At 35.8% G+C, this 23,917-nt stretch overlaps 1 pseudogene; it reads left to right on the top strand.

Moving 5' to 3' along the window:
- Window positions 1-14,514: 14,514 nt before the first annotated feature.
- LOC132164652 (uncharacterized) lies at window positions 14,515-22,711 on the top strand (annotated as a pseudogene).
- The last annotated feature ends 1,206 nt before the right edge of the window (window positions 22,712-23,917 follow it).

Genomic DNA, 23,917 nt, shown 5'->3' with positions numbered 1-23,917 from the left:
TTGAAGTCGAGAGTCTCTTCAACTGCCGCCACCCAATCCAGAAATTCTTCAAGTTCAAGGCCCCCGTGGAATTCTGGAATCTCAAGTTTGAACCCGCTCTCCCACCGATTAGCATGAGCTTGCGCAGGGGGTCGACGGCCTTGCATTCAGCACTCCACAAAAGGGTTTGCAGAGCCATACCCGTCGTCGTCTTCGTCTTCCTCCTCCAGCATGCGTGGTGGGGGTCGACATAGATGCCAGTGATGGAGGCGTGCGTCGGCCAGTTGGGTGGTGAGGTCTTCAATTTGATCCCTCATAGCCGCAATCTGCCCTTTCTCGTGCTTTCTCGGTGTCACCTCATGTTCTTCATGAACTGAATCATCGCGTTCATACACGTCGTGCAAGCTTGCAAAGCGGTTGCCCTTCCTCCCACTTGTGTTTGGAGCCATGGAAAGTGACTAAGCTCTGATACCAACTGATACAGCCTGACTAAATGGAAGTGAGTAAAACAATGCAAGAAGAGGGATAAATAATTCTTAGATCTTGAGTCTATCAAGGATCTGAGAATTCTTCTCAAAACTATAGAGTCTATCTAGGGTTTCAAGGAAAATATAAAGAAAACTCCTCTGAGAAATTCTTATTGAAAGAAAATTGATCAAATAACATAAACTGTCTTTTCAAGAGGCTATAATCATGTATTTATAGCCCCAAGACCCCTAGTACTAGTAAAGAACGGAATTAGGGCTCCCACAACCCTAATCCTAGTAAAATAAGTAAATTAAGTCGGTTTAAAACAAATAATAGCGAAAAAAAAATAATAATAACATAGAAGGCCCCGAGTGCACTCGGTCGCAGGTATAGTGCGATCGATCGCACTACCAAGGACTTGTGCGCTCGATCTTGCGCTCGTTCGCAGGTTTGGTCGCAGTTCCAGGGACTTGTGCGCTCGATCACAGAAGCAGGGGAGTATCAGTCGCAGTTCCAGGGACTTCCTTCTCTAAATTAGGTGCACTGCGCTCGATCGCAACGAAGGTGCGATCAATCACAGTTCCAGGGACTACCTCTTTTGCTGCACGAGTCTGGGATCGTGTTACCAACTTCCGGGGCGTCTGCACACCTTTATCCATTCGGGTCTTCCTCATATACTCTCAGGCATTGTAGTCTACATCACTATCCAACTGGCCAGTTTACCCTATTTCCAAGATGCTAGTTCCAATCAAGAAGGCTGTATGACTAAGTTCTAGCCTACTGTTAACTGTTACGTTTCTTTGATTGCCCAATTTTTTGATGGGAGAACAAATTGATTGAAATGGCTGAAGAGCACCTTTCTGAACTAAAGAAAGAAGGCTTACAACCCAACACAAGGGCTTTTGCTGAGATGATTGGAGCATACATGCAAGTGGGTATGATAAAAAAGGCAATGGAGACATATGAAACGATGAAGGCATCAGGTTGTGCCCCAGATAGGTTAACGTTTATGATATTGATAAGAAACCTTGAGAAGGCTGGAAAAGAAGAACTAGCAGCAATGGTAAAGAAGGAATGTGCTGAATTTGTTGATTCGCCTGAGAAATTCCTTGGAGAAGTCGAACAGAAATATGTAAGGATTTAAGTCTTTATGCTTTCGTGTTCATCATTTTTTGCTCTACAGCACAAGTTAAGGTAATTTTTCCCATGTATCTTCATTAATCGAGGGAAACCAAGCTGTATTCTCTGACTGTTATATGAAGTATAATCCACATCAGGGCAAGTATGGGAAGAAACTTTCTCACTGCATGTCATTTGTAGAAGCCATAGATGCAATGAAGCTGGGAACCCACGATATTTCTAATCCATGGAAAAATTTTAGAGCAGTCCTTAGTTTTTTTTTTTTAATCGCAAGAGAGTGTGGAGCACTGCTTGGCAATATGGCTAGCTTATTGGAATTTCCAATTATTAGTATCATTTTAGAATACTCCAATCATCCCCCCATTGTCTTCTCTTGCTCCTTTCCAGATATCTCTTAATCCTTTCAAATTGTCAGACTCTTTGACATTACTTAATTGCTAATAAGAAGCAAATGATCTTTCGACCAAATGGTATCTCCACCTTTTCACTCGCACAAGATAGAGGATGAGCTCATGGGTTGAATGTCGTTTAGGTGCATGGGTTGTATTTACCGATCAAAACAATTTCCAAGATAAGGCACTTGAAGGAAGAGCACAAGAGGTGTGTTTGTTTTCTCCGTACATTTAAGTAAAAGAAGCGTGTATTACTTTATTGAAGTAGTTGTTCCCCATAAAAACATGCACTTTTCAATTCTGTATGAGAAACGTAAACTTCCATTGTGCATTCACTTCTTGATGTAGAATGGTGCCACTTTCAAATGGATTCAGTTGCATGAATAATCAGAGTTGATGGATTTTGTGTTCATTCATTTTGAGTATCTGACTTTGCTTCTTGTATTGTTTCAGCGAAAAAGGCAATTGCTCAATCCTGTGTGAAAACTCACAGTACTCTGCTACATTTTAGCTGCCATGAGGCAATAGACTTGGCCAGTCTCTCATTGTCGCTTGTTGAAGCATTTGTCAACGACTCAATGGAGTAAAGATGATGTGGAGCTACGGAATATGTTATTCTTTTGTGAAGAATAAATCAGCACATTTCTAGGCCTTGCCTTTATCAATACCTACGTAGTTAGCTTAATTCTCCATTTGATTTTAACAAAAACTGGATATGCCAAAAGGTTCTGGAGAACATGTGCCTGGCACCAGATGTGGTGATGTTGTGTTAAAAATAGTAAGTTCTACTCTCAAATGAAATAATACTTTTTTAACAAAACAAATGTTCGTACAAGTATCAAGTATTATGTTATCTATGAATATGAATTTCCAAGTAATGAAACATTGTTTTATGAACTCAGAATACGTTTCCAATAAAATTATCCTTTAAGCTGAAAATGCTTATTCATAGTCCTAATACTCAAAAGTGACACTTTCACTGTTTCAACCTTTTTATTTAAGGCTGACAATTTTTTACACGACTTACAAATTTAACATGAATTTAATACAAAATTAGTGGATTAAAGTATTGTACAATCAGATTTGGATCACTGTGGATTGACCCGAATTAACTTGTTTAATAAGTAGGTCAATTACGTGTCAACTCGCTTAACCCATGGGTAATAATTAAACTTTATCAATTGCTAATGATGTAGCAACCAAGTAGTGTTTAAGCATTGTATACTGAGAGAAATTTGTGCAAGTAGTTAGTTTTGTCTTTGTAGCATTTAAATCCATATACATGTTGAAATGAGTTATATTTAGGTCAACTCAACACGACCTGTTTATTAAATGGGCTACGTGCGTTGGATCATGTCAGGTTTGATAGGTTCTAGGAATTGGCTACATTCGGTGTGCAAAATCTTATGTTTATTTCCTTTCATTACCATGTGTTTCGGTATGAAAATGTAAAAACTTTTGGGGTGTTTGGAGTGTTATGTTTATTTCCTTTCATTACCATGTGTTTCGTTATGAAAATGTAAAAACTTTTGGGGTGTTTGGAGTATTACTGCACCTTCCTATTCGAAGTTGTCGTGTCATTAAGTTGGAAAAAAAAAAAAAAAAAAACAGAAAAAAAATAATAATAATTGTCCAGCTTCTTTATGGGTGGTTCAACAGCAACCAACTAACCTCGAGGGTGGTTGCACTGTTTCTGGAGCCTTTAAGGTAGCCAACTCGAGAGTTTAAGGCGTCGTTTGACTAGCCCTTGAGCCATTGGCTCAGGAGTAGCTTCAATATCTCAAGCGCTGGTAAAACAAAAAAAAAAAAAAATTGTCCAGCTTCTATACTGGTGAGGTGGTTCACCACTCCTAACTAAACTTTGAGGTAGGGGTCGTAATTTGTGTTGGAATGTTGGTTCGTGAGCACAGCCGGCTCGATACATTTTAGGGCTTAAGGTAAAAATTTAAATAAGGCATTTTTTAAAAAAAAAAATTTAATATTATATGTTTATTTAAAAATTATTCTTCTTTTTTCTAACATCTCCTTTTTTTATTATTCAATGAGGATTATAGAAATATTTCACAATTTTCATCTTTTATTAAAAGTTAATGAGGATTAACTCCCTAAAAGTAGCTAGAAAGCCTAAAATTATTTTGCTTTGTTCCGTTCCAATTAATGCCTCCATAAATAACACCAAAACCTAATGCTTTGTTTCCAGTAGACAGTGCACTTTGTTTATAATTACTTGTGGTTATGACACCAAGAGAAATCATATATTTGCAACTAATGAACATAATTAGATTAATTTCCCAATGAAATTGCATGGGTAATTGTCGCATTATGAAACCACTTGCATTGCGAAGCCCCAGGTATCCCAATTTTATCTTAATTGACAATAAACTCTATGAGTTCACTGTATAAATAAGGATTGCAATTCACTTGATGAGATGAGTCATTTTAAGATGAAAATTTTATTCTACAGATTTTACGGTATACATAATGTCGATGAATATGTTGTCTCGTCATTTAAATATTTTAAACTACGTAGCATTATGTAAACCATTAGATACAATAAAATAAAATTCTAACAATAAAATGGTTTTGCCTAACCATAAATGGTTTCCTTCCCTTTCAAATGAACTGCAGAAAATCCAATTGCACGTACAAGGGAAGCTTGTCCACCAAAGCATTTTTAGGACTAATACTATTAATGCATGATATAGGCCTGTCGTGGCATAATAAGAACCTCTCCCCATTCACTTGATGGTGATGATATTTCATGGTCAAAATATATTTGTATATTATTACATTAATGCTATAGATGATGTCATATAATAAATATGTTGGCACCATAGACAAACCTACCCTATATGTGGGGGCGGGAGGGATGGCATTTGAAAATCCTCATAAAAATATTATTTCTTATATTATGGCCCCGGCGAATGGCAATGATGAATCACAATTTCATCTCAACTTTTCTTTTTTGGTTCCATTGATGTACTAAACGATGCAGCTAAGCACACCCATATACAACAAACACCCTAAACAGACAAAATTCGATCTAATGATTTTATACACAAATGCTCATTTTCCTGGTAGGTTGACCAAAGATCAAAAGTCCCAAATTTATAGTTTAAAAAAGAAAAAAAGGTTCTTACTTAAATATTTGTAGGTCGCACTAGGTTATTCTCCCAGATTAAGATAGTAGTAGTGAAATTAATTAGTGTGGGATGAAGTTAAGAGGCTGGTAGTACAGTACTGAGAACTAGGCATGCATTTTCAGCCTAGCTATAAGTACTAATTAAAATGCAACACCTTTAATTTTTTTAGATGGATAAATTTCTTCCAATTGAGATTGTAATTAAAAAAAAAAAAAAAAAAAAAAAAATCTATGAAATTCATATTAATTTGTCTCTAAACTAGTATTTTTAAAAATTCATTTGAGAATCATATCAATCATATGCTTTACATAACCCACGTGCACACACATATAGAGAAACTATATACGTACGTCTATGATGTATTTTTTTATTTACATAGTTCGGGCCTCCCAAGATAAAATTGTGTATAGACTTGTGATATTGATTTTGTGCTGAACTCCGTGGGCGTCATCACATACGGTTGTTTGAGTGAAATTGTCCCTCCTTCTCATTGGTGGGTTGTGGCGGAACATGTGATGAAGCTTGTAAGACCATTCAGCTTCACATATGTCTCCAGTAAAAGGCTTGCTATTTCAATTCTAAAATCTAATTGACCCCAGCTTTGCCACTTTCATTCTCTGAAGGATCAATGTTAAGAATCTTGTATAATATGGAAAAGAAAAATAAGACATGATTTGGTTTAACATTAATAACTTAATTTGCTCTTGGCAATAACTATCCCTATATATCACAACTCTACAAAAGTCCCACTTGAACAACGGTAATTTTTAGTAAGTTAATTCGAATTTGAATTATTGGGCAGGCAACAACCAGCTTAACCCAGAAAAACCATACTAGGAGTGACAAATTGTTTTAAGAATCATATCAAATTTCTCTTCATCGATGTTTGAGGAATTAATGGTGTGTCGTTTTCTTTCTTATAATTATTATATGGACAGTAATACGACCATTTTTCTCTTGAAACCTACTTTTGGAGTCGTACACTTCTTCAAGTTTTACCGCATGCAGTGAATGTTGACATTTCTAACATGCTCCCCCATATGTTCGTTATAATGTCCAAGTGATTCGCATGTATATCAATTGCAATTGGAATGGAAACAAAAAGGAGAGTCATATCTAATATCCGAGTGGACATCAAACCAACAAAAGAAGCTCAATTTTAAGCAACCCAAATTTAGCGAATGCTGGACATGAAAATTAATTTCCTCAGCTTTGAAAGAGGAAGGATAAAGCAGTAGACAAGTTTGAAAGAGTTGTATGGATATTATGATTGTACCATTTAAAAAATAATATAACACACAAAAACTCTCAGTTTAATTACTAGTCATCAACATAATATTCAACGTCAACACAAACTAATTGGTCTGCCCGCCCAGTACTCCACTCCCAGTACACCAAGACTAATTTGTCATCCAATTGCGAAATGTTCACTTTCAAATTCAAGGAATTTCGTGGAAATGTAATGTGAGCGTGGTTGTTCCATTCATTTCAAACTCATTTGGAAGAGATTGAGAGAATTGATAAAAAAAAAAAAAAGAAGTTAATTTCGAATAAAAAAACTTTCTTCTGCAAATACAAGAATGACGTATATATGCATGCTACTCTTCATTCTAACTCACAAAAAATTAGTCCACACGTCTGCCCCCTCTTTCTCTTTCTTATTTTTATTTTCTTTATTCTGCCTTGTCTTTATTTTTCTATTTGATTATCTTTTCTTTCATCCAGACATGCCTGGCTTGAGAAACTTCAACAGTTTACTAGTCATGAACATAACATTTAACTTCAACCCAAAATAATTGGTCTGTCCCGGTCCACACACCTGGGATAGACCAATCTTTCATATATATTGAAGTTTCAACCTTCACTCCTAATCCACACCCCTGTCCCCTCAATCTTTCATATTAAAGTTTCGCGAGTCATGAACATAACAACTAGAGAAGTACGACACATCTCAAATTTTCTTCTCAAAAGTTGGTTTCCAAATGATGTGTCACAATCTCATAAGATTTATTATTTTGAGAAATGCATGTGTCATCAACTCATGGGAGGATGACATATAATTTGGAAATCAATTTTTGGAACAAAAATTTGGAATGTTTAGCATTTCTCTAACAATCAACTCGTTTGCCATTACCATTATTACGTGGCTAAAGAGATAAGGCATTAGCTAGGCGAATAATTATGAGAATTTTTTTATTAGTATTTTGTATTATATTATCATATTACCATAATACTAACAGCTAACTGCTATTTAAGCAAACCTGGCAATATAAGTCATTGGCTCAGCATTTCATCTCAATGAATTTTCCACTCTACAATTTGGCAACCCAAAACACCAAAGAATTTCAAAAGTGGAAGAAAATAACTACTTATGTTCACGACTTGAAAAATAAGTTATTATGAAACCAGTTTATGTAATGCTTAAACAATAATTTATTACATTCAATTATTAAACGTGGGTTTTTCGCAATTCTGAAATGTGTTGAAGGTATAATTTGCCATGTACAACTAATGTATTTTCCAATATTTGTGTCAGCAAGGTTACTTTGTAATTTACTGATTCATAAACGGTAATTTTCTGTAAGTTTAATTCGAATTCGAATTATTTGGGGCCCTTCCCGTACTGGCTTCTTTATAATGTCTAAGTGATTTGCATGTATATCAATTGCAATTGGAATGGAAACAAAAAGAAGAGTCATATCTAATACCCAAGTGGACATCAAACCAACAAAAGAAGCTCAATTTTTAAGCAACAACTAAGGCTGGCATTGAGAGTTGCAGATATAAGAAATGGTACGTCCTCTGTTCGCACACTATAGAACAGGGGAGAACAGAGGGTTCTCTACTGTGTAGACAATTCTCATTATAGTTCAAATCTTTGCTAACTAGCTTGAGGAATATAATTATTGGATAAAATAGCATTATATACTACGTACTTAAGGCCTTGGATTTTCCTCAAAATTTTCAATAAGAGATTAATGAATCTTCATTTTAATGAATTTTTGTTAAGACATAAAAAGGACTCCAACCCAAATATTTTTAGCGAATGTTGGACATGAAAATTTGCTCGACTTTGAAAGAGGGAGGATAAAGCAGTAGACAAGTTTGAAAGAGTTGTATGGACATGAAAATTTCATCAACTTTGTGTTTATTTTCTTTATTCTGTCTTGTCTTTATTTTTCTATTTGATTATCTTTTCTTTCATCCGGGCGTCCCTGCCTTGAGAAAGTTCAACAGCTTACTAGTCATGAATATGACATTCAACATCAACATAAAATAATTGGTCTGTCCCAGTCCACTCGCCTGGGACAGACCAATCTTTCACATGGAAGTTTCAACCTTCATTCCCAGTCCACACGCGTGACCCACAATCTTTCTTATTGAAGTTTGGCGAGTCATGAACATGCCAATCAACTCTTTTGCCATTACCTTTATTACATGGCTAAAGAGATAAGGCATTAGCTAGGCTAATAATTATGAGAATTTTTTCATTAGTACTTTGTATTTTATTATCTCTTATTACCATAACACTAACAGTTAACTGCTATATATTTAAGCAAACCTGACAATACAACTTATTTGCTCAGCATTCCACTTTACAATTTGTCAACCTACTAAACTACAAAACACCAAAGAGTTCCAAAGGTGGAAGAAAATAACTACTTATGTTCATGACTTGAAAAATAAATTATTATGAAAGTGGTTTATGTAATGCTTAAACAACAATTTATAACCTTCAATTATTAAACGTGGGTTGTTGTTCACAATTCTGAAATGTGTTGTCTCAGTCAATATGTTGTCATGGCATTTAAATATTTTAAATTAGAGAGAGCACAAAGACCTAATCCTTGTTTGATCTCCAATGAGTTCTCCAAAAAAAGAAAAGAAGTTTGATGTTTTTAGTGTATTTAAGAAGTGATTTCTCAACAATTAAATGCATTATTTAACTAATTTAGGGTTTGGAACGAATTGTGGTTCTAAGGTTGCTATATTGTGTGTATTGTAAGATTAACTAGGAACTTTTTGCATTTCTTTAATGCCCAAATTGTAAAATTTGCTCTTAGCAACGACTATCACCATATATCAGAATTCTAAAAGAGTCCTACTTGGAAAACGATAATTTTCAGTAAGTTTGATTCAAATTTGAATTATTGGGCAAGCAACAACTTGCTTAACCCAGAACAACCATTTTGAGAGTGAAAAATTGTCTTAAAGAATCATATCAATTTTCTCTTGATGGTCCCCAAGAGGTAACTCAATCGGCTAGAAACTACGCCTCATAAAACGGAGGTCACTAGCTAGTTCGAATCCCCCTTCCCCCTCTTGTGTGGACATGTCAAAAAAAAAAAATTTCTCTTGATGTTTGAAGAATTGTGCATTAAAGGATATATATCCATCTCTTCGCTAATTAATTAACCTAATTAAAGGCATTCGATTGGTGGTTCCTACCTTAAGTGGAGTAATATCAAGTATCAATTTCCTTTTATGATTAATATAATCGTGATTCGTGCATCAACCATCACCCTCACAGTTTCGATCTTATGATCATGTGCTCAAGGAAAAGGGATGATAATTGGAATTAAATAATTGGGACGATTTCTATCTCATGGGATTGGAAATTATGAGGACTCTTTTTGCTGAAGTAATATGACATTCAATTTTCGGGAAACTTTACTTAATTCACATTAACATTTATCTCTTTTGCAATCCTTCCTCAAAGTTTTAAAAAAAAAAAAAAAAAAAAAAAAAAAAAAAAAAAAAAAAAAACTTTTAGTTTAGTGTATTAATTAAATTTTTAAAAAATTTACAATCTCACCCCTCCTCAAAGTTAAAAAAACTCTTAAAAAATTTTTTTGACGTGCCAATTTTGACACGTCAGAAAATTCTGACGTGTTAACTCTAACACGTCAGGAAATTCTGACGTGTTAAATCTAACACGTCAGAAATTTTCTGTTCTGACACCCACAATCTTAACGTCTGAAACACGTCAAAATTACCTCGTCAGGAGAATTTGCTGACGTGTCAGACTACCTGACACGTCAGAAAACTTATGTCAATAAAAAATCTTTTTTTTGTAGTGTGTCATTGAGGTGGGGTGTTACATGCCCCCTCTTTATCTTTCTTATTTTTATTTTCTTTACTCCGCCTTGTCTTTATTTTTCTATTTGATTATCTTTTCTTTCATCCGGGCATGCCTGGCTTGAGAAACTTTAACAGCTTACTAGTCATGAACATGACATTCAACATCAACCCAAAATAATTGGTCTGTCCCGATCCACACGCTTGGGACAGACCAATCTTTCATATTATATTGAAGTTTCAACCTTCACTCCTAGTCTACACGCCTATCCCCTCAATCTTTCATATTGAAGTTTCGCGAGTCATAAGCATAACAATTAGAGAAGTGCTACACATCTCAAATTTTCTTCTCAAAAGTTGGTTCCCAAATAATGTGTCACAATCTCATGAGATTTATTATTTTGGAAAATGTGTCATCAGCTCATGGGATGATGAAATTTCATTTGAAAACCAACTTTTGAAACAAAAATTTGGAATGTTTAGCATTTTTCTAACAATCGACTCTTTTGCCATTACCTTTATCACGTGGCTAAAGAGAGAAGGCATTAGGCTAATAATTATGAGAATTTTTTTATTAGTATTTTGTATTTTATTATCTTATTACCATAACACTAACAGTTAACTGTTATTTAAGCAAACCTAATAATACAAGTCATTTGCTCAGCATCTCATCTCAGTGAATTTTCCACTTTACAATTTGGCAACCTGCTAAACTACAAAACACAAAAGATCTAGAGTTCCAAAGGTGGAAGAAAATAACTGCATATGTTAACAAATTTAAAAATAAGTTATTATGAATCCGGTTTATGTAATGCTTAAACAACAATTTATAACCCTCAATTATTATACGTGGGTTGTTCAAAATTCTGAAATATATATATAAAAATATATAATTAACTTTTATCATAGGTTTCTTTTGTATGGTTTATTCCAACCTTTAACCCCTTTTTGTTTTGTTTTTGTTTTTGTTTTTTTCGTTTTTTTTTTTTTTTTTGAAATCCTATAGTTTCAAAAAAAAAATAAATAAACCCCTCTTCTTTACTAATTTCAAAAAATAAATAAATAAACCCCTCTTCTTTACTGATTAGGTATGAAAAGTTAAGGGTAGTCTAATTACCTAAAAATTTGGAATGTTGTCATGGCATTTAAATATTTTAAATTTGAGAGAGCACAAAGACCTAAGCATTGTTTGATCTCCAACAAGTTCTCGAAAAAAAGAAAAGAAATTGGATGATTTTAGTGTATTTAAGAAGTGATTTCTCAACCATTAAATTCATTATTTAACTAATTTATTGTGTGTATTGTAAGATTGACTAGGAACTTTTTGCATTTCTTTGATGACCAAATTGACATGGGTGTTGAACATACACACCCAAATTAAAGTGGTATCTCGATCATTCTAATAAGTTATGATGGACACAAGGCCGATAGTATTTCTTTCAAGTCTAATACAATTTTTATGTAAATTTACAAAATTTTGAGTCATTCATTTTAAAAATTTTGTGTATGTGGGGTTGGAATTTATGGTTTTCTTTTCGATTATTGCAGAAGACAGAGAAACTGAGTTGGCAGATTTCAAAGCACGTACGTGGTTTGACTACTACTTTTTCTCATGAATTAATCTCGATGAAATTGTATTTTCATTTTAGTGTTATTGATAGCTTTTAATTTTCACGTACAGCATCTTTCTTTGAGAAACGGAATTGGAAGGTGAAATAAGGAGGTGAAAGCATCAATATGAGAAGCTTGCCTTGGAAAAGAGTTGTGACGTATCTGCATATATTGCTGGGAGAGAAGAAATTCTTGGGGAAATTGGAATCTGTATATATAAAATTATGGAAAATGATTACACCGGTAAATAATTCTCAAGTTGCAAAAGCAAATGAGACGATAGTGATATTGTGATGTAGAATGGAAAATGATTACACCGGTAAATATTTAATTTATGTAGTGAGACTCTATCTTCCTGGTGAAACACTAATTTATCCAATTGGTGAGACATCAATCTTTTATCTTTATTTTGTTCTTTCATTTGTGTTGTATCAACTCTTCAGATATGTCTCCAATGAAAGGCTTGCTGTTTCAAGAAGACCCATCATGCTCACACGATTTGAGGATGGCAATTCAAGTCTAAAATCTAATTGACCCACCCTTGCCACTTTCATTCTCAGAAGGATCAATATTGTTAAGAATCTTCTATCTATAATATGGAAAATAAAAATAAGACATGATTTGGTTTAACATTAATAACTTGTAAAATTTGCTCTTGGCAAAAGACTATCACCATATATCAGAATTCTAAAAGAGTCCCACTTGGAAAACGGTAATTTTCAGTAAGTTTGATTCGAATTTGAATTATTGGGCAAGCAACAACCTGCTTAACCCATAACAACCATTTTGAGAGTGAAAAATTGTCTTAAAGAATCATATCAATTTTCTCTTAATGTTTGAAGAACTGTGCATTAAAGGATATATATCCATCTCTTCCATAATTAATTAACCTAATTAAACGCATTCAATCGGTGGCTCCTACCTTAAGTAGAGTAATATCAAGTATCATTTTCCCTTTACGATTGCTATAATCGTGCATCAACCATTATCCTCACAGTTTCGATCTTATGATCATGTGCTCAAGGAAAAGGGATGATAATTGGAATTAAATAATTGGGATGATTTCTATCTCATGGGATTGGAAATTATGAGGACTCTTTTTGCTGAAGTAATATGACATTCAATTTTCCGGGAAACTTTACTTAATTCACATTAACATTTTTCCCTTTTGCAATCCTTCCTCAAAGTTAAAAAAAAATAATAATAAAAAAATAAAAACTTTTAGTTTAGTGTATTAAATTTTAAAAAATTTACAATCTCACCCCTCCTCAAAGTTTTTTTTTAAAAAAACTCTTAAATGTATTGAACTTATTCATCTAAAAATAGAATAAAATAAAGGAAAATTTTCACAAAATTTCACTGAATTTCTACGCGTTTTGACATTACCCTCCATTAAAATTTTCCATTAGATCTTTTAAAAATTTTCAAAATATCATTATTTTTTATTATAAAAAAATAAATAAATGATTACAAAAATTCAAGCATTCGCCGGCCAGGATATATAAAATTGCATTGTATACTGCATGCCGCGATTTTCAAGCCTAAGTTATATACTGCATTATTCGCCGGCCAGGATATAAAAAATTGCATTAAAAAATTCAAGCATTCGCCGGCCTAGGCCTGGATTTTCCTCAAAATATTCAATATATATGAGACACAAGCATATATAGAAAGGTGTGAATTTAATTAAAGTCTTTGTTTTACTATAAAAGTGTCCCTCCTCCAACTCATCAAATCTCATTCTCAAAAGAGAGAGAACACAACACGTCAACACTCTTAATTTTGATCTTTGTATTAAAAATGAAGGAGGCCTAACTACTCCCTAAAAGTAGCTAGAAAGAAAGTGCAGTTTGTTTATGATTACTGGTGGTTATTAATTATGACACCAACGTACAGAAATCATATATATATTTGCATCTAATTAAGTAAAATAATTAGATTAAATTCCTAATTAATGATATTGCTTGGGTAATTGTTGCATGCATTATGAAGCCACTAATTCTATTAAGAAGCCTCAATTTACTTAGACGTTGGAGATTGTCATCCAATTAATCTACCGACAACGACAATTAATGGTGAAATGTTGAGTACGTTTGAAATTAAAGGAAATTATTTGGAAGATGATTTTTGTGAAAATCTAAGGCCCCTCATTAAAGCTAGTGATCATGAACATATATATATATAGCAATCAATCATATATCTACTTTAATATATTTCGAACACGTACGGCAATGTTCTAATTACTTGAATGCCGTTGATGATGTGGGCCTGTGTTGGTAATTACGCTCACATCAAGTACTATTGAATGATCGGATCATGGCCATTCAATTTGAGTATCTATAATCACCCATGGAAGCTGTGAGTGAATAAGCATTAATTTATGCTCTTTTCGATCTGTTGTAATTAAAGACCAATGTAAAGACTTTAGTTTTCTCTCTCTAATTCATGCAGATGAGAATTGTCAAATTAGATACTATAGAACACGGTAGAATTGTCATCCACTCCCAGTCCATACCTCTTCATGCCATGTCGACCCTCCTTTATATTAAAAGAGAAAGAATTAAGACATCTAGCTGTAATTTCTAGTAAAAAACATTCAACATCAACACTAAATAATTCACTCCCATTAATATTCCCTCTTTATCTTTCTTATTACACTTCACAAAATCCTCATCTTATCATTCATACACTTGTAAACAAACATGGCACCCTCCCTTCCCATTTCCATGGTCCTCATTGCATGGTCTACCTCTATCTTTTTCTGTGGAACCTATTTGGATTCTGCAACTCCATTTGTGGGAGCATCTTAAACCATCAACACTACATCCAGGAGAAGCAAAGGCTCTGCTGCAGAGTGGGTGGTGGAAAAGCGCCAACACCAACAATGTCTCAAGTTGTTGCAAGTGGCCTGGTATTACTTGCAATGCTGGTAGAAGCATCACAGAGATTGTCATCCATTTTGGTGGTTTCTATTTGGGAGAGATATCAAAACTCAACCTCTCTTCCTTTCCAAATTTAGTCTGCCTTGATCTCCACGAAACTGGACTTCAGGGGAGTATCCCAATTGAGATAGGTACTCTATCGAAACTCACCTACCTTGATCTGTCCTACAATAATCTGACAGGTGAGTTGCATTTTTCACTTACAAACCTCACCCAATTAGTGATGTTTAATGTTTCTGATAATCAAATCACTGGATCAATCCCTACCTCTGTTTCGCTTTTAATCCATCTCACCCATTTTGTTTTGTTTGACAATCGAATCAAAGGTTTCATACCGTTAGAGATAGGAACGTTGAGGAATTTGGTCATGTTAAGCCTAAGCCGTAACATGCTCACTGGTCCAATCCCTTCCACTTTGGGTAATTTAACTAATTTGGAAGAGCTATATCTTTCTTCCAATCAAATCAATGGTTCCTTTCCCTGGGAAATAGGAAACTTGAAGAATTTGATTTCCTTGTCCCTCAGGAATAACAGCCTCAATGGTCAAATCCCTTCAAATATAGGTCACTTGACCAATTTGGAAGATTTGTATCTTTATTCCAATCAAATAAATGGTTCCATTCCCCGAGAAATAGGAAACTTGAAGAATTTGATTCTCTTGCTCCTCATGAATAATAGCCCCAATGGTCAAATCCCTTCAACTATAGGTCATTTGATTAATTTGTCATATTTGGGTCTTGATTCCAGTCAAATAAATGGTTCCATTCCCCGAGAAATAGGAAACTTGAAGAATTTGATTTACTTGTTCATCAGGAATAATAGCGTCAATGGTCAAATCCATTCAGCTATAGGGAACTTGAAGAGTTTGTCCTATCTGTATCTTGAACATAACAATCTAATTAGTCATATCCCCACTCAAATCGGCAACCTTCATTCATTGAATTCTCTTAACCTTAGTCATAACTTTATTAGAGGAGAACCACCTGTTGAACTTGGGATTGTTGACAATTTATATATCTTGGATATCAGCTACAATAATCTTACCGGCAATGTTCCCAATAGTTACGTTTCTATTAAAAGAGTCAACTTGTTATACAATTCTTTGACAGGTCCGATTCCAAAATATTTTGATCAGTACCATACACCCGACACATTAATTGGCAACAAATATTTGTGCGGTGACACCATGGGTTTCCCTCCTTGTGCTCCAACTAGTAAGAAATCAATTGTAACAAAAGTGAAAATTTTCGTTACAATCGCCATTTCCCTTGGATTCTTAGTTCTTGGGGGCTTTCTCCTATGTCAATGCATGGTCAAGGAAACCCAATTTGAGTCAACAGAAACAAAGAATGGAAATTTGTTCTCGATATGAAATTTTGATGGACATATTGCATATGAAGACATCATTAAAGCAACCGAAGATTTTGATCTAAAATATTGTATTGGAACTGGTGGTTACGGTAGCGTTTACAAAGTAAAATTACCTAGTGGAAAAGTGATTGCCTTGAAGAAACTTCATCGGCTGGAGGCTGAGAACCCAACTTTTGATATGAGTTTTAGAAATGAGGTAAAAGTGTTAACAGAGATTCGTCATCGAAACATCATAAAACTTCATGGATTCTGTTTGCATAAGCGATGCATGTTTTTGGTTTACGAGTACATGGAAAGGGGAAGCCTATTTTGTATCCTAAATAGCGATGTTGAAGCTATGGAATTGGATTGGAGCAAGAGAGTAAACATCATCAAAGTTACTGCCCATGCTTTATCTTACATGCATCATGAATGCATTCCAGCAATTGTTCATCAAGATATAACAAGCAACAATATTCTATTGAACAATAAACTAGAGGCTTTTCTCTTTGACTTTGGCACAGCTAAGCTTCTTGATTCTGACTCATCCAATCAAACGTTGGTTGTCGGCACTTATGATTACGTTGCCCCAAGTGAGCTAATATCTTTTTAACGATAAGTTATATCTTTATATATAGATTTATTCATGAAGTGTTGCCTATTGTTCTAAAAGGTATAATTAGCCATGTACAACAAATGTATTGCTCAATATTTGTGCCAGTAGGGTTACCTTGTAATTTACTGATTCATGCATGATCACATCACAAACAACGACTTTCACTATAGAATGCAATAATAAGTTTTGACCAACTTCTTTGCGTTCAAAATATACAAAAGAAAAGAAAAAAAAAATTAAAAAAATTAAAAAAAAAAAAAAAAAAAAAAAGGGGAAAAAGAACAAAATTAAAAGAAACTCTTTTTGTTTTTAATTTTTCTTGTTTTCTTATAATTTTATTTTTCTTGTTTTATATATGTGTAGAGTTGGCCTATACCATGAAAGTTACTGAAAAGTGTGATGTTTGTAGTTGTTAGATGAGCATCTTAGGGTTAATATATTATATGGCGTATTTTGGTCTTTGTACTCAATGGTACATTAGATATATATATATATATATATATATATATATATATATATATATATATATATATATATATGAAGTATGAGAGGAGAAGGCTACGTGAAAATAACAGAGCCTCTTCTTTCTTCTCTTTACATGCAAACCCTAAATCCCTCTAACATGGTATCAAAGCCATAACTATTGACTGCATCTCTCACCCCGCTTCTTCCTCCCTTCTTTATTAATATATATTTTTTTTTACCCGAATCCTAGTTTTATTCTACTGAGCGTGGAATTGTGAGACGTGGGCTTCATGCCCGCGAATAGTGATTGGGGATAGATGGTCGCCGGTGTGGTTTGTGGTGTATTTACGGTCTAGTCTGTGGTTGTTGGTGAAGTATATGGCTGCCGGCAGGTTACAGTGATGATCGGCAGAAACTGGGTTGTCGTTGAAGTGTGGTCGTCGACTGAGTCTGTGGTGGTTTGCCGACGTGTTTTGTGGTAGTCGCTTGGGTCTGTCGCTGTGGGTTTTGGTATCACCGGTGAGGTCTGTCAGACACCGGCATGTTTCCATGTATTTCCGGCGAGTTTCCGGCGAGCCTCCGGTAAGTCTCCGGTGCAGGTCCCTGTTTGGTTTAGCTTCTAGTTTTGGTCTTTCCAGTGGGATTTCCGGCGTGGTCTGCCTGTCCCCGACGAGTTTCGACGGTCTCCGGCGAACCTCCAGCGAGTTTCTGGTTTTGGATTTTTTTTTTTTTTCCATTCCTTTTAAGTGGTTGTTACAGTTACTATTATTTTTTTTGTATTTCTGTGGAGTCTGGCTTCTTTGTTGTTGAGATTATGGCCTCTAAACTTGAAACTTCCTTCGTTAATGCTCCTATGACTCTTGTGAAGCTCAATGGCAAAAATTATATTTATTGGGCAAGGTCTGTTGAAGTTTTTCTCAAAGGCAAGGGTTTGTTTATTCACTTAACCTCGAGTATGCCTACAGAGTATCCTCCTAGCCTTTGGGAACAAGAAGATAATCAAATTATCTCTCTTATGTTGAATAGTATTGAGTCTCACATTGGATCTTCATGCATCTACTTGCCTAGTGCCAAGGACATTTGGGATCATCTTAGTCACATATACTCTGGAACTGGGAATATTACTCGAATTTATGAAGTGTGTAAACAGTATTTTGGACTTGAACAAGGTGATCAAACTGTGGATGAGTACTACAACCAAGTTGTGGCTATTTGTAAGGAGCGAAACTTGTACCAACCGCTCTCTAAGGACCTGAAGAAAATGGAACAGCAACATCAAGATGTGGATGTGGTTCGGTTTCTTCTTGGCTTGAAACCTGAGTTTGAGTCGGTTCGTGCGCAGATTTTGGGGGGTTCTACACTTCCCTCACTTCCTGAAGTCTTTTCTCGAATTCAGCGTGCTAATCTTACTGATCGTAGCTCTCAAATAAGTTCTGAGCGTACTAGTGAGCGTGCTGCCTTTATTGCTGCACGTGGAAGTTATGGTAGTTCTCGTGGGGGACGGGGTGGTCATGGTGGTCGTGGTTTTCGTGGTGGACGTGATTCTCGAGGTGGAGGTCGCATTGGAGGTCGTGGGCCTCGCAAATGCACTCATTGTGGTCGTACTAACCATTCTGTGGATTTTTGTTGGGATTTACATGGCACCCCATCTGGGTTGGCCAATCAGGTTGCTTCTCATGCTGATTTCCCAGCTCCATCTGGACCACCAGTTAGCTCGAGCTCACACTTCGAGAATGATTTGATCTCCATTCCGAAAGATGAGTATGCTCAGTTCTTAACCCATAAGCGGGCTTCTACCTCTTCCACTGCTACTCTTGCTCAGTCAGGTACTGCATCTCACTGTCTTTTATCCTCCACTCGCGACTCTTGGATTATTGATTCTGGCGCCAATGAGCATATGACTGGTTTGTCCACTTCTCTCTCTGATTATCGTCCTGTTGATACACCCCACAGTGTCACCCTACTAATGGTTCCCTCTCCACCGTAGCCAGCTCTGGCCATACCCATTTGAGTCCAAATATTGAGTTGCTTTCTGTTCTACACGTTCCTGGTTTTTCTTTTAATTTGTTATCCATTAGTAAAATTACCAAAGCTCTTAATTGTTCTGTCAGTTTTTACCCTTCTTTGTGCATTTTGCAGGATCTCATGACGAGGAGGATGATTGGTATGGGGCATAAAGTTGGTGGCTTATATTATCTGGATCTTGCACCTTCATTTTCCTCATGTGCTTTACAGTCATCAACCTCAGCTCTTCAATGGCATTGTCGTCTTGGTCATCCTTCCCTTCCTACGTTGAAGCATCAAGTCCCAAGTCTTCGAAACGAGTTGTCCGTGTCTTGCGAAGCTTGTCAGCTTAGTAAGCACCGTCGTGTTTCTTTTCTGTCAAGAGTTGTTAGTCGTGTTTCACATCTTTTTGAGTTAGTTCATTCTGATGTATGGGGTCCAATGAATATTGCATCCAATAAATTTCATTATTTTGTGACCTTTGTGGATGATTTTTCCCGTATGACTTGGCTATTTTTAATGAAAAATCGTTCAGAGTTATTTTCTGTTTTCCGGATTTTTCGTAATATGATTAAGACTCAATTTACTAAGAAAATTCGTATTTTGCGTTCTGATAATGCCAAAGAATACACATCTAGTTCTTTTGCCTCTTATTTGTCTGATAAAGGCATTATTCATCAAACATCATGTGCTCACACTCCACAACAAAATGGAGTGGCTGAACACAAGAATCGTCATTTATTGGATGTTACACGCTGTCTCTTATTTCATATGCATGTCCCCAAACATTTTTGGAGTGACGCTGTTCTTACTGCTTGTTACCTCATTAATCGAATGCCCTCCTCGGTCTTAGATGGCGCTTCTCCTCATTCTCTCGTATACTGTTCTTCACCCCCATTTGCCTTACCACTTAGGGTTTTTGGGAGTGTTTGTTATGTTCATAATTTAGGTCCTGGTTATGATAAACTTGATCCTCGTTCTACCAAATGTGTCTTTCTTGGTTATTCCACAACTCAGAAAGGATATCGTTGTTATAGTCCTGTTCTTCGCCGCTACTTTACTAGCGCCGATGTCACCTTTGTTGAGTCTCTTTCCTATTTTCCTGTTGATGCGTCTTTCGGAGCGTCTACCCTTGAGCCTGATGTCGCGTCTGTTCCGCTGCTTGTTCCATATCTCTCTAAGTCTGTCATGTTGCCTCCACCTTCACCTGCTCCTCTCCAGGTTTATACACGTCGGCCACGACCATCAGCTCCTGCACCTCCACCATCATCCTCCCCGTCTTCGGATCCACTGGCACCTGCATCTGATTCCTTGCCCATTGCCCTACGGAAAGGTACACGTTCTTGCACTACTAAACATCCTATCAGTCAGTTTGTAACCACTAGTTCTTTATCTCCTTCCCATTTTTGCTTTATTTCCCATCTTTCCATTGTTTCCACCCCAAAGACAGTGCAGGATGCCTTATCTGACTTTGGTTGGAGGCAAGCTATGGAATTGGAAATGAAGGCCTTACATCAAAATGGTACGTGGGAACTTGTTCCATTACCCCCTGCTAAGAAGACTGTTGGTTGCAAATGGGTATACACGGTTAAGTTTAATCCTGATGGTTCTGTTGAACGGTTGAAAGCTCGTTTGGTTGCTAAGGGTTATACACAGACATATGGTATTGATTATGATGAGACGTTTTCTCCAGTTACCAAAATCTCTTCCGTTCGTATTCTTATTTCTTTGGCTGCTAATCTTAATTGGCCCTTATTTCAGTTGGACGTCAAAAATGCATTTTTACATGGGGATTTACATGAGGAAGTTTATATGGAGCAACCACCTGGGTTTGTTGCTCAGGGGGAGTATCGGAGTTGTGTTTGTAAGTTAAAGAAGGCTTTGTATGGTCTCAAGCAATCTCCACGGGCATGGTTTGGGAAGTTCTCTGAGGCCGTTATGGAGTTTGGTCTTCAGCGTTGTCAGACAGATCATTCAGTATTTCACTTGCATACAAATGCAGGCTACATTCTTCTTGTGGTATATGTGGATGACATTGTGATTACAGGTGATGATTCAAGAGGTATCGCTCGATTGAAACTGTTTTTACAGCAGAAGTTTCATACTAAAGATTTGGGAAAACTCAGATATTTCTTGGGGATTGAAGTTGCTAGATCCCGAAAGGGTATCAATTTATCTCAAAGAAAATATGCACTTGATTTGTTAGAAGTGACAGGTCTCTTGGGTGCTCGTCCTGTTGACACTCCAATGGATCCTAATCAGAAATTAGTAAAAGATGAAGGAGAATTATTTGAAGATCCTAGTAGGTATCGTCGTTTGGTTGGAAAGTTGAATTATCTCACTATTACTAGGCCAGACATTTCATATGCAGTTGGTGTTGTTAGTCAATTCTTGGAGGCTCCTAGAGTTTTACATTGGGAAGCTGTTACTCGTATTATTCGATATTTGAAAGGAGCTCCTAGCCTTGGGATATTGTATAGACCGAATGGACACCTCCGGGTAGAAGGGTTTACTAATGCAGATTGGGCAGGTTTCCTCCCAGATAGGCGATCTACTACAGGGTATTGCACATTCTTGGGTGGTAATTTGGTGACTTGGAAAAGTAAGAAACAAACGGTGGTGGCACGGTCGAGTGCTGAGGCAAAATACAGGGCAATGTCTAATACTGCTAGTGAATTGACGTGGTTACAACATTTCCTACAGGAGATTGGATTCACTGCTCCTACTCCTATCCCATTATTTTGTGACAATCAAGCCGCTATACATATTGCATCTAACTCTGTTTTTCATAAAAGAACTAAGCATATTAAGGTCGATTGTCACTTTGTTCGAGATAAGATACTCAGCAGAGATATATCTACACCATTTGTGAAGTCTGGAGATCAACTAGCTGATATGTTTACAAAGTCTTTGTGTCGAAAGAAGTTAGAGTTTATTTGTTCCAAGCTGGGCTTATATGATATATATGCTCCAGCTTGAGGGGGAGTGTTAGATGAGCATCTTAGGGTTAATATATTATATGGGGTATTTTGGTCTTTGTACCCAATGGTACATTAGATATATATATATATATATGAAGTATGAGAGGAGAAGGCTACGTGAAAATAACAGAGCCTCTTCTTTCTTCTCTTTACATGCAAACCCTAAATCCCTCTAACAGTAGTTTTGGAGTTGTGGCACTTGAAGTATTAATGGGAAAACATCTAACAAAATTTATGACTTCATTATCCTCAACTTCTTCTTAGAATATGATGTTACATGAAATATTAGACCAACATTTACCACCTCCCAATCATCTGATTGCACAAGATATTTTCCTCATTGCTACAATAGCATTTGCATGCATACACACCAAACCAAAGTCTCGGCCTACAATGCAATGCGTGACTCAAGAATTTCTTTCTCCAAAGAAATCAGCCAAGTCTTTACATGCAGTTTCACTAAGGCAGCTAAGGAACCAAGAAATGCATATGGTTGCATGCATGAGGGAATGAAACTCAATTAAGAAGTGTTTGTTGCTAGGCTGAGTATCATACGGTTTGCAGAACTTATACATTTACAATTATAATAAATGTTGTGTATGTCAATTATAAAGCCATTAATTATGTGTCTAGCGTAAGTATATTGTATATATGAAGTTTTAGTTTTTTCGTTTATCTCGTAATTCTTGTTTTGTATCATCTTTTATGGTATAGAGTGTTATGGAGACAATGATGCATTGTTTAACACAAGTGTATTAGCTACTCTCATTTACCACTCTATTCGTTTGTATTAGATTTGATTCATGGGTATCTTTTTAAGTAGATAATGTATTTGTTAGCATAAGTTTTATTCAAGATTCTAAAAAAATATGGTATGCCGACTTAGGAGCCGATCGAGTCTACTATCTTTAGCTTAACACCCCCGGCAACTGTCTAGATCGAGTATTCTCTGGAGAGAAAGGCATAACCAAATGGTATACAACAAAATGTTTTCAAGACCATAAATGGTTTATCTGGAAACAGACTTTCATATTCTTGACATTTGGTTCGGCTAGAAAGTTAGTTTTAGGTTTCTAGAGCTAATTTTCAAGTGAAGGCTTGGTTTTAGGTTAAGCTACTCCCTTGAGGGTTAAAAATGATTTTCTATGCTTAAGGGCAGAGGTTGGTCTTGGGATGATAAACTCTCGGTACATCACAATGGGATTCCTGATTCTTGTTCTGAGAGGAATAAGGCTGTGAGGTGAAGCATGGAGTCAATTATCTGTTAATTGATTTCACTAGGGCGTTATAGTTCTCTCTTAGTGTTTTCTCAGTGTTCTCTTGGTCCTAGGTCAAAAAAGAAACTTCTCTTATTTCTCTCACTTCATTTTTGGAAAAATAATATTTAGGACCAAAAGAACACTATGAAAGCACCAAGAGGTGCAAGAGTGTGTTTGAGACTGTGATTTCATTAACATGCAATTTTAAACCAAATCGCAGAAAGTAAATCATTTGGGATTGCATTTTAAAAAAATTGCGATTTAAAAATGTAGAAAATATGCTTTTTCAAATTGCAGGTAAGGAGATTTTTTTTTTTTTGAAAACACACAATTTTAAATGCTAAACTGTGATTTTAAAGGTAAAACCTCGATTTTGACAAACATTTAACTGCGTTTTTAAATCGCAAACACAAACGAACCCTAATTCTAGTTCCTCTTGTATCATTCTTGTATCGCTCCAAAAACAATGTGACTTTTAAAATCACAAT

The sequence above is a fragment of the Corylus avellana genome, chromosome 2, assembly GCF_965113065.1.
Source record: "Corylus avellana chromosome 2, dhCorAvel1.hap1.2, whole genome shotgun sequence".
Taxonomy (NCBI): domain Eukaryota; kingdom Viridiplantae; phylum Streptophyta; class Magnoliopsida; order Fagales; family Betulaceae; genus Corylus; species Corylus avellana.
The sequence above is the reverse complement of the archived record's forward strand: the minus strand, read 5'-3'. Positions and strand labels throughout refer to the sequence as shown.